Raw genomic sequence first — 10,655 nt, 5'->3', positions numbered from 1 at the left:
CAAAAATAAAAAAATTTTTGATGTAGAAATAGTGCTTCCAGTTGAGGCATGAAATATCAAGATCTAGCAATAGGTCTAATAACTACTGTAATTTTGAAATAGTGATGAACATAAACCATATTTTGAAATATCTGTAATTCTATCAGTGACACCATCACTGATAGAATGGGTCCTGCTTACATGGCTGTGGTTTGTTGCCACATCACCGTAGAGAAAAAATTCAGGTAGAGGTCAGTGAAAATAAAGATGTATTTTTTTTCTCTTCCAAATATTTAGATTCCCTGAATTCTATTCTTAGATCTTTGGGGATCCCACAGACCTCAGATTAAGAATTCCTGGTCTAGTTCTATCTTTTATTTTATTTTTTTCTATCTTGTATTTTATAGCATGTATATGTAATTGTATCTAACGTAGTTTTTAAAACCTGATTGAATTTACAAATAAAGTGCCTTGCAGGTAGTAGGTCTTAGTAAAGGAGGGTCTCCTGGGGCTCCTGCTGTGGTTACTCTGCTCAGCATTCTTCTGGAGAAAGTAGAGCCTCTGTTTGCTCACCCAGAAGGTGGAGCTCCCAGGACTACATGGAGACACTGTGCCCCAGATGCCTGCAGACGGCTCAGCCCTGAGCCAGGCCTTCCCCCACCCGAATGACTTTTGTGCCCCTACTCAGGCTGATGCCACTCAGCAGGAGAGGAACCAAGTTAGGTCTGGGGTTATTTTGACCGGCTTTCAACCCTGGGGAAGCTCCGGCCTCCCAGGCACTCTGAGGCCGGTCAAGGCCTTCTGCACCCAGGGCCCAGAGCCGCCTGCATCATGGGAATCCCCCGGAAGCCCTTAGGCGCCTGTTTCCCCTCTTGACTCATTCGTGTGCAGGAGGGGCACAGTCACGAGCCAGCGTGACTAGGTCAGCGCTGACAGGCTCACAAGACACTTGGCTGGGAATCAGGCCACAGACATCGGCGGTGAGCTGGGAGGCCTGCAGAGCCCAGGGAACAAACAGAAGCCTAGAGGAGATGCCCACTCCAGCCCCTCGGGCCTCAGGAAGTGGCCCAGCCAGGACACAGGCTCTGACTCCCCAGAGCTCACCCCCCCACTCCTCCTACTCCTCCCCCTGCTGGGCCACCCTTCCCCCTGCCCAAATTGTCAGCGCCCTGGGGGACTTGTGCCCGTCCATGTGGCCCAGGTCTGCCACCGTCTTCCCCTGCTCCAGAACATTTCCCCCTCATCCTTTCCTTTCTGCTTCCTAATCAAAACCCACCTGTTCAAATGACAAAAAATTAAAAAAAACAAAAAACAAAAAACAGTTGTTTTGTGTCCCTTCAGCCTCTGCTCTCTAGGACAATTCCCAGTTATGTGAGGTACATGGAATTTGGAATCAAAGATCCGTATTGTGGGCGCCTGGGTGGCTCAGTCGTTAAGCGTCTGCCTTCGGCTCAGGTCATGATCCCAGGGTCCTGGGATCGAGTCCCACATCGGGCTCCCTGCTTGGCAGGAAGCCTGCTTCTCCCTCTCCCACTCCCCCTGCTTGTGTTCCTGCTCTCGCTATGTCTCTCTCTGTCAAATAAATAAACAAAATCTTTAAAAAAAAAAAAAAAAAAGATCCGTATTGAAATATTGGTGCTGATTAGCTACAAAGTCCCCTGCCTCTCTGAGCCTCATCCTGTGTCCTCATCTCCTCCATGGACAAGTTTAAATGGTTGCCCGTGTGTAAATTCATAGCTGTTATGAGAATCAAAAACATTTTTAGATCTGAAATCACTTCATAAACTGTAAAGCGCTTTCATAGCTATAATACAGGACTCATGGCTGACAAGTTGCGTCAGCCGGGTCTTTCTGGAGAAACGACACAAAGGAATGGCTTAGTGGTGGTGTTTGGTGGAGAGATCCGCCTAACCAGAGGGCCCTGCCCCACGTTCCTACCCTTCCCTGAAATCATATCTCAACACAGGCCCTTGTAGGCAGAGTCTGGTCTGGAATATGGGTAGGAGTTTGAAAACTCCCACGGAATGACCACCACCCCCCAACCCAAGACAGGAAATGGACTAAGTAGGTGTTGGGTTGATACAGACTTGCTTCTGCTTTAGATGTGATTCACCCAGTTTGTCTCAACCATTGTTGAGGGGAGAGGCGATGGAAGGATAAAACATCTGTTTCTGAGGAGGAAAGCTGGGGGGAGTGCAGAGCCCGTGTGGCTCACAGGAAGGCATTTTCAAACCGTTTGTTGGCTTGGGGGCCTGGAGTGTGATCTGCTAGGGAATCTTGCAGGGGTTTAGCCCCCAGAAGGCCTGGATCCCAGACCCTGCTAAACCACACCCAAACTGTGTGCCCGTGGTCATCTCTGGGCCTACATTTCCTGTCTGTACAAGGCCTGTGATAATCCCCAAGTCAGCAGAATTATCTGAGCATTCATGGGTTCACAAGACAGTTGGGTTGCAGGGGAAGGTGCCCACCCGCCCAGCCTCCCAGTATTCGCAGCCTCAATGTGTGCCCCCCCGCCAACACCCAGCACAGCACTTGTCTGGGCCTCCAACGTGTCTGTCTCCCTGTTGGGCTGATTCCTATGAGCGAGAGAGCAGCGCTTTTTCATCCTATACTTGCATTCACTGTGCACACAGGCCTCATGGAGGCAGGGAGGGCAGTGCACCTGTGATGACTATTCCAGAACTCACACTGCAGCAGGGCCAGATGCCCAGGAAGGCCCCTTCCTCCCTGTGAGGCCAGGATCGCATGTCTACATTGGTGTTGTTTTCAGAGATCTCATTTAGCGTTCCCCCTCTGGGGTCATAGAAAACCTCAGGCCCAGCTAGCAGTTGCCCCAGTCTCTGGGACTGTTCCATCAGTGCCCTTTCTCCTCCTTTGGGGCCAGTCTGATTCAAACCCCAGCTCTGCTGCTGACTAGCTATACCCTTGGGCAACTCACTTAACCATTCTGTGCCTGAGTTTTCTCTTCTGTAAAATGGGAATAATAATTCAATCTGCTGCTGGGTAGATGTATATTTAGCTTGATAAGAAATGTCAGATTTGTTTTCTGAGGGGGTTATACCAATTTATATCCCCAATAACTGCCTAAGAGATGTTATGGCCCATATCCCCTTCTACCTCTGTATTGTCAAACTTTGAAACTTTTGCCAGCCAAGGTGGATATAACATGGTATTCATTATGGTGCTTGTTTGCATTTCTCTGAGTGCTAATGGGGCTGGGTATGCCTTCATATGTTTATTAGCCGTATATATTTTCCCTTCAGTCAAATGTCTATTCATATCTTCAGTTCATTTTTCTCTTGTATTGTTTATCTTTTTGTTTAACTGATTTGTAGGAGTTCTCTATCTTTTCCTATATATTCTTTTTTTTTTTTTAAAGATTTTATTTATTCATTTGACAGAGAGAGAGAGACACAGCGAGAAAGGAAACACAAACAGGAGGAGTGGGAGAGGGAGAAGCAGGCTTACCGCGGAGCAGAGAGCCCGATGCGGGGCTCGATCCCAGGACCCTGGGACCATGACCTGAACCGAAGGCAGACGCTTAATGACTGAGCCACCCAGGCACCCCTATGTTCTTTTTTTTTTTTAAAGATTTATTGATTTATTTTGAGAGAGAGAGTGTGTGCAAGCAGGAGGAGGGGGAGAGGGAGAGGGAGAGAGAGAATCCCAAGCAGACTCCCAGCTGAGCAGGGATTCCGACACAGGGCTCAATCCCACAACCTTGAGATCATGACCTGAGCCTAAATCTAGAGCCAGAGGCTTAACTGACTGAGCCCCCAGGCGTCCCTTCCTATATATTCTTAATACTAATCCTTTGGTTATATAAAATAATTTCTCTTCTCCCAGTTTGTCTTTTCACTTTATTCAAGATGTCTTTTGATGAGAAGTTCTTCATTGTAACAAAGCAAAATATCAGAAAGATACCATTATTTTTTCTAAAGGTTTTCAGGTTTAACTTTGCAATTCTTGATCCATCACTCCAATCTAGAGTATGTGGTGTGAGTTAGGAGTTTTTTCTTTTGCTAAGGATAACTGAATTTTCTAGGTGGAACAGTCTTAGAGCCAGTCTTTGTCTTTTTCTTTTCCTGGAGCCAATCTTAACTGATTTTGAGGGGGCCAGGAGGGAGGGCCCAGCTAAAGTCTGACTGACAGAATTCCATCTTAGCCTGACCAAGGACTTCCTGAGGGACTCACATCCAAGGAGTCTAGAGACAAAAAAAGTCACACTGCATCTTTGCCCACGTAGCCCCTGCCTGAGCTTGGCATGAACTATTTTATTAATAGGCATAACATACACATACAGCAAATAATAATACTGAATGATAACAATTCAAATAGTATGAAAAGTATCAAAAGTTAAATTCTCCCACCTCCAGAACCACTGCCCAGAGGTACCACTGTAGTAGTGATTTTTACTTTTTGTGACTTCTCTCCCTGACTGCAGATAGTATGTTTAATGTCTTTGTTTCTTGATGTATCCAGCCTAGAATAACTCTATTCATTGTCTGCTGGGGGAAAAAAAGTTCGTTTCCTTACATCTGCCCCATCTCTCCTCCGTTCTCACCCCATTCTCAGTATTTGACTTTGTAAAACTGATTGCTAAAGATGATGCTAGCTCCTTCAGTTGCTGCCACAGCTGTATCTCAGGAAGCCCAGCCCTGTGAGGTTGCCGCCCCACACCAGGAGGACGTAGGGAAGGACATCCCATCACCCCATTTCCTGATTGCAGCCATCAACACTGAACTGGACAGAAGGAAAACAGCCTTTTGGGGCTCTTGCCAACAAGGGTGAACATGAAAAGACTGGGCCCATTTCCTGAGTGGCGGGAGAGCCCTGGGAGAGCGGGAGAAGAATGTTGCTCATGGATTCCAGCTGGTTGACCCTCCTCTGTGACCTTGGGCAAGTCTCTTCCCTGGTCCTTTCATCTGTAAAATGCAGGTTCCTGAGGTGGCTCCCACTGCAGACTCTGCATGCTAAGAATTAGAGTGGTGGCGGGGCGCCTGGGTGGCTCAGTCGTTAAGCGTCTGCCTTCGGCTCAGGTCATGATCCCAGGGTCCTGGGATCGAGCCCCGCATCAGGCTCCCTGCTCAGCGGGAAGCCTGCTTCTCCCTCTCCCACTCCCCCTGCTTGTGTTCCCTCTCTCGCTGTGTCTCTCTCTGTCAAATAAATAAATTAAATAAATAAATAAATAAAATTTTTTTTAAATCTTAAAAAAAAAAAAGAATTAGAGTGGTGGCTCGGGGAAGGACTTTCTGATGAGGAGAAGCGAGGCTCTCCTGAGAGACAGTGTGATGATACAATGATGAGAGGAGCAGCTACTATTTCCTGAGTGCCCCCCGTGGGCCAGGCACTATCTGGATGAATCCTCACAACTCTCAGCTGGGCATTATTCTTCTCATTGAACAGATGAGGAAACTGAGGAGCTGAGAGGTCAGGCAACTTGTCAGAGGTCATGCGGCAGAAGGTCTGTGCCACCAATCAAATCCATCACCAGTCCCGTTGAAAAACTCAGATATTTGAAAATGCTGAAAACCTCCAGAGTCCCTCTGGGCCTCCAGAAACAGGTTGGAAGGTAGGAGCTTAACCCTTCCTGAGCTTGTGGAGACCCTGCCTCCCAGACCCATGGTAGGGATTGACCCTAGCCCAGGTCCAGTGGGCCATTCTCAGACCAATTCCTTTCAGGGAGCCTTTTATAGCCAGATAAGAGTGGGTGTTGTTTGGCCTGGGGGAGACCTTTGCTCACCCACAGTAAGGACCCCAACAGTTCAGACTGGCTTGGGGGCTATTCTTTCCCCTAGCCCTCCCCAGAGACAGAGCTGTTCACACTCTCCCCCACCACCATCCCACTGATAGGCATTCTCTCGGCTGTACCACGTCTCAGGGACCTTGGGGACCCACAGGCCTCAGCCTCAGCATGACCTGGCATTGGCCCCAGCTGGGGCAGGTCCGCTTCCCTTCCAACCCAAGGCTACAGTCCGGGAAGGAAATGAAGGTGGGAGGGGCCCAGAAATGCTGACTTGGTTGGAAGGCTGCCTGGGAGGGAGGAAGCACAGAAAGGCCCAGCCCAGCGCTATGGGCAAAGCCAGAAAAGCCGCCCTGGCATCTCTGCAGATTCAGGGCCAGGGGCCTCTCCTTGACCACCCAGCCCTGGCTTGTGGCCAGGAGGCTGGGGGAAGGGTCTAACTGTATCACACTATAAATAAGGGACTGAACTAGAGTCTGGCCATGGGGGGCCAGACTATGGAGCTTTTTCCCCCACTAGCGGCCAAGTCGGTGGCTGGTGGGCAAAGAAATGCCCATGTGTTAAATAAGCCCCTTCCCTCAGAGTCCTCCCCTCAGAGTTCCCTCTGCACTTTGGAGCCCAATATAAAGAAATGAATGAAACAAAGAGGCACAAACAAAACAAAGCTTCTTTCCTTTTCTGTGAGGGCAGGAGCCCCTCCAAGCTGGGGCAAATATAACAACCCCCCCACACACACACAAAAAAAAACAAACAAACCCCCAGAGCCTAGGTCTGAGCTGCTGAACTCCCCTAATATTGTGGCTTGCCCAGGACAGGTGTCTTGTGTGGCCACAAGTGACTAGTCCCCTCACTCTTCACGCTGTCCTGGTTACATAAATGAGACTAGAAATTGTCCATGTAGGCCAAGGCTTCTCAAACTCAGCACCGCTGATATCTTGGGCCAAATGTTGTGGAGGTTGTCGTATGCATTATGGGACGTTTAGCAGCATCCCTGGCCTCCACCCTCCTAACAGTGACAAAAATACCTCCAGATGTTGCCAAATGTCCCCTGGAGGACAACATGGCCCCCCATTGAGAAACGCTGCTCTAGAGATCCATTCTTTCCTTTTTCTTTGGTAATAGGACTTCTGATTTCCAGTTGGCACACGGTCACCAGGAAGAATGACCAAGAAACTGAAAGATCATCCTTGCAGCTAGGTGTGGCCATTTGATTAAAATCTGGCCAATGAGAGGTCGGCAGAAGTGCAACTTCCAGGAAGTGTCTCTGAAGGGAAGGTGTGTATCCTTATGACCCCATCTCCCTTCCCAGCAGTTAGAGTACAAGTGATGCGACAGGAGCTGAGTTGCTTGGAAATCATGAAGTAGGAGTCAAGTGATAAGATGGCAGAACAGTAAGAGAGGAGGAGGTCCTAAGTGACCTTGGAGCTGCTGTAACAGGGATGGACTCTACTGCTGGACTTGACTCGCATGAGAGAAAACTAGTGTCACTGTTATCTTGGCCTAACTCCCCTGGGGCCCAGATTTTGGCCTCTGATGAACTCTCCTGACACCATGGCCTCTTGTCAGTCACACTCAAATCTAATCCTACAACATCTAAGATACAACTCTGCCATACTTGCGGCTTCAATCACCCACTGTCTAGATGCCCATGATCTTCAGATTTGCTCCAGCTCAGTTCTGGTAGTTCACTGGACCTCTCACACAGTTGCCATCCTCTCCCCAACCTGTCTTTTCCCCCAGAGCTCCCCATCTCAGGAAAGGGTGCCTCCATAGCCCAACACCCTGTAAGTCATCGATTTCCCTCCCTCCCACTCCAGCCCTCCCACATCCACGAGACCCCAAACCCCCCATTCTACCTCCTAGAAAGATTCTACTCCTCTACTCTACTTCCCGTGGCACGGTCCCAGCTCAAGCCCTGACCCCTCTACACCTTGTCCATTGCCACCTCCTAATTGGTCTCCCTGCCTCCAGTCTCCACCCCACAGCCCGTGTCTGCCCTTTTTAAAACCCACCCATGACTCCCCTTGGTCTCTAGGACAAAGTCCAAGCTTTCCGAGTGAACATCACAACCTTCTGCCTTCTGCACGGCCCCCATCTCCCAGGCCTCCACCCCTCCCTCAGCACCTCCTCCTACAGGATACTACACAAAGAATTTACTTTAGCAAAGGCTATTTTCCTTCTGTCCACCTGCTATTCCCTGTCTCAAATGCCCTCCCCAATTCCTCTGTTTGGTATTACTCTTCCTTCAAGGTGCAGACAAAAGTCACCTCCATGAGGCCTTGTCTGATTCCCTCAGCAAGAGAAGCCTGTTGAGCTCTGTTCTGTGCTGCCGCAGAATGTGCCCATCTAACAAAGCTTATCCCACTATGCTCACCGAGGGGGGGCTGTCAGTCTGTCTGTCTGTCTCCCCTGACTGGCAGCGAGCAACCTGGGGAAGGATCCCATTTTCTTGGAATCCATAGCACCTAATCTAAAGTAGGTGCCCAACACACAATACTGTTACCCATTTACTAAGCCCCTACTATGTGTCAGGCCCTGAGCTGGATGCTTTATATAAATTGTCTAGTTTTATCCTCAAAATCACCCTGCTGGGAGAGATGAGACTGAGATTCAGAGAGGCTGAGCAGCTGCTTCAGGTCACACTAATCGTGCACAGCAGTGTCAGAGACCGATTCGCCAGCTGCCATACTTGGTTCTCCATTGGCCTAGGGCTTCACCCCCCTGCCAACCCCAGATGTGGTCTCCAGGGAAGCACCAAACCCCACAGCTAGCCAGAACTGGGTGTAGAGCAAGTCCTTTGTCCTTTTATTCAGTTAACATGTTGGGATTTCTTAAAAAAGAAACTTTTAATAGGAAACCAAGGGAAAGCCCCTCCTCCCAATTTAAATATGGGAGGAGTTGTGTTAAAATAAAAGGAGTTGTGTTAAAATTATTATATATATATTTTAACACAACTGACGGGCAAGTTCAGGTCCTCCCACTGAGCTGTTACTTCCTCCTCTCGAAACTCAGTGGGACAGACTAGATGGTCTCAAGATCCTTGTCAGTCCTGATATCCTGTGATTCCATGGTTAGCTTCTCAGGTGGATAGTTGGCTGGTGATTTTTGTTGAGGAGGACAGTACCCTAAGGACACAGCTATGGGAAGAAGGGAATAGGGTTATGCTGTGCTGCAAGCAGACCAGCCCCTTCCCCTTTATGACTTGATCTGAGGGGGCCAAGGGGAGAGAGAGACTTGCCCAAGAGCCTCCTCCAGCCCCCTTTCCCAGGCCCTAAGAGAGCACTGACCAGTCTGAAGACTGGTCCTGTTGGGCTTTCAAGGGTCCTCTCCCCTTCAAGGGTTGGGCCTTCAAGGGTCCTGTTGGGCCTTCAAGGGTCCTGTCCCCTCCCTTGGCCTCAGTTTGCACATCTTCGCTTCCCTGGGCCACTGGCTGTGGCCTCCCCGCTCCAGCCAGTGGGACCCTCTGGAAAGCCCCTCACAGCGCAACACAGGAAGAGGAGAGGGGAGGCTGTGGGCGAGTTCCTGCGGAGGCTCAAGCTCAGCTGAGCTGTTGGAGCCTGTCATTTCCCTTCCTCCGCCCACCCAGCTGGGAGGCAGAAAAGTTTCATCACAGCTGAGTTGTTGTCCTTATAAGGGAAGGGCCTCCTGAGCCTCTCACTTGGGCCATGGCTGGCTGGTGGAGAGCCTGGCCAGCCTGGGGTATCCTCCAGGCACCAGCAAAGGTGGGGATGCCCCAAGCCTCAGGTCTGCCAGAGGTTCCCTGGGCTCAGCATCCATCTGAAGTCAGACTCTCCAGAGAAAAAGCAGGAAGCCCATGGTGGCCCCAGGCCAGGACCCCAGGGGGTCAAATCCCAGGTCCTGGCACTAACTTGTGGTCTCCTGGGCAAGTTGTTTTAAACTTCAGTTTACTAACCTGTAAATGGAGTGAACATAAATACATCTTCCTCATGAGGCCACTGTGGTGACGATGGGAGGTCAATGTAGGCCTGCCAAATAGGATGTGCCCTGTGAGGCCAGGCCATTGGGGTTTATTAAACATTATCTATGAGGCAGGCCACGGGCTAAGTGTTCCACAGTAACCCTGTGAAGAAGGAAGAATTAGCCTATTTTATAGACAGGAAAAACTGAGGCAGTTTGCCTAAGGTCACTCATTCATGGCTGGGCTTGAATCTAGATGTGTCTGCCTCCGAATCTGAAGTCATGGTTTTTTCTGCTTATACCCTGCTACTTCCTCCAGGATTTTTTTCCTTTAATAAAATTATGACAACAGGGAGGAATGTTTACCATCATCTCTCTACCATCTCCTCCCACCTCCCCCGCAGACCCTCCTCATAACCTCCACTTAAGTGAGTGTATGTGGCCTTTTCTGACAGCCAAGTCTCCTATTTCTGACATGTCTTGTGTCAGGGATACGAGAGTAAAGGTTGGAAGGCAGGAAGACAGGACTTGGAGTTGGGACAAAACACAATAGCTCCAGAAAGACACAGAGAGCTTCCAGGGCCCAGGCTCAGGTGGGGGCAGAGGGAGAGGCAATCCAGATGCTACCCATCGCCCCAACAATCCCTCCTTCTCTGTCCTGGGTCTTGTCAGAATGTGGCCACCTTGTGGTTTGTAAAACCGTGAATCGTAACTACCCACAGCACTTCAGGCCATTGAGATACTGCGGCCAGTAGTCCAAAAAAAAAAAAGGCCTCCTCTTCTCCACATAGGCCCCCAGCCCCCAAGACCAGAGGGAAGATTCTCACCATATCCTTCCTCAGCCCTGTGGCTGGCTACTAAGACCTTCCTCACAGCCGCCCTCTCCAAGGTGGCCTTCCAGAGGGGACCTCATTCTTGGGCCAGGGTCGGGGGACACCCTTACCAATAAAGGAGTTCTTCTCCCTTACCTTGGTTCCTTCTCAGAGATAAGGGACCTGTGAAGATGAAGTGATTC

Source organism: Neomonachus schauinslandi, chromosome 9, assembly GCF_002201575.2.
Source record: "Neomonachus schauinslandi chromosome 9, ASM220157v2, whole genome shotgun sequence".
Lineage (NCBI taxonomy): Eukaryota > Metazoa > Chordata > Mammalia > Carnivora > Phocidae > Neomonachus > Neomonachus schauinslandi.
The sequence above is the reverse complement of the archived record's forward strand: the minus strand, read 5'-3'. Positions refer to the sequence as shown.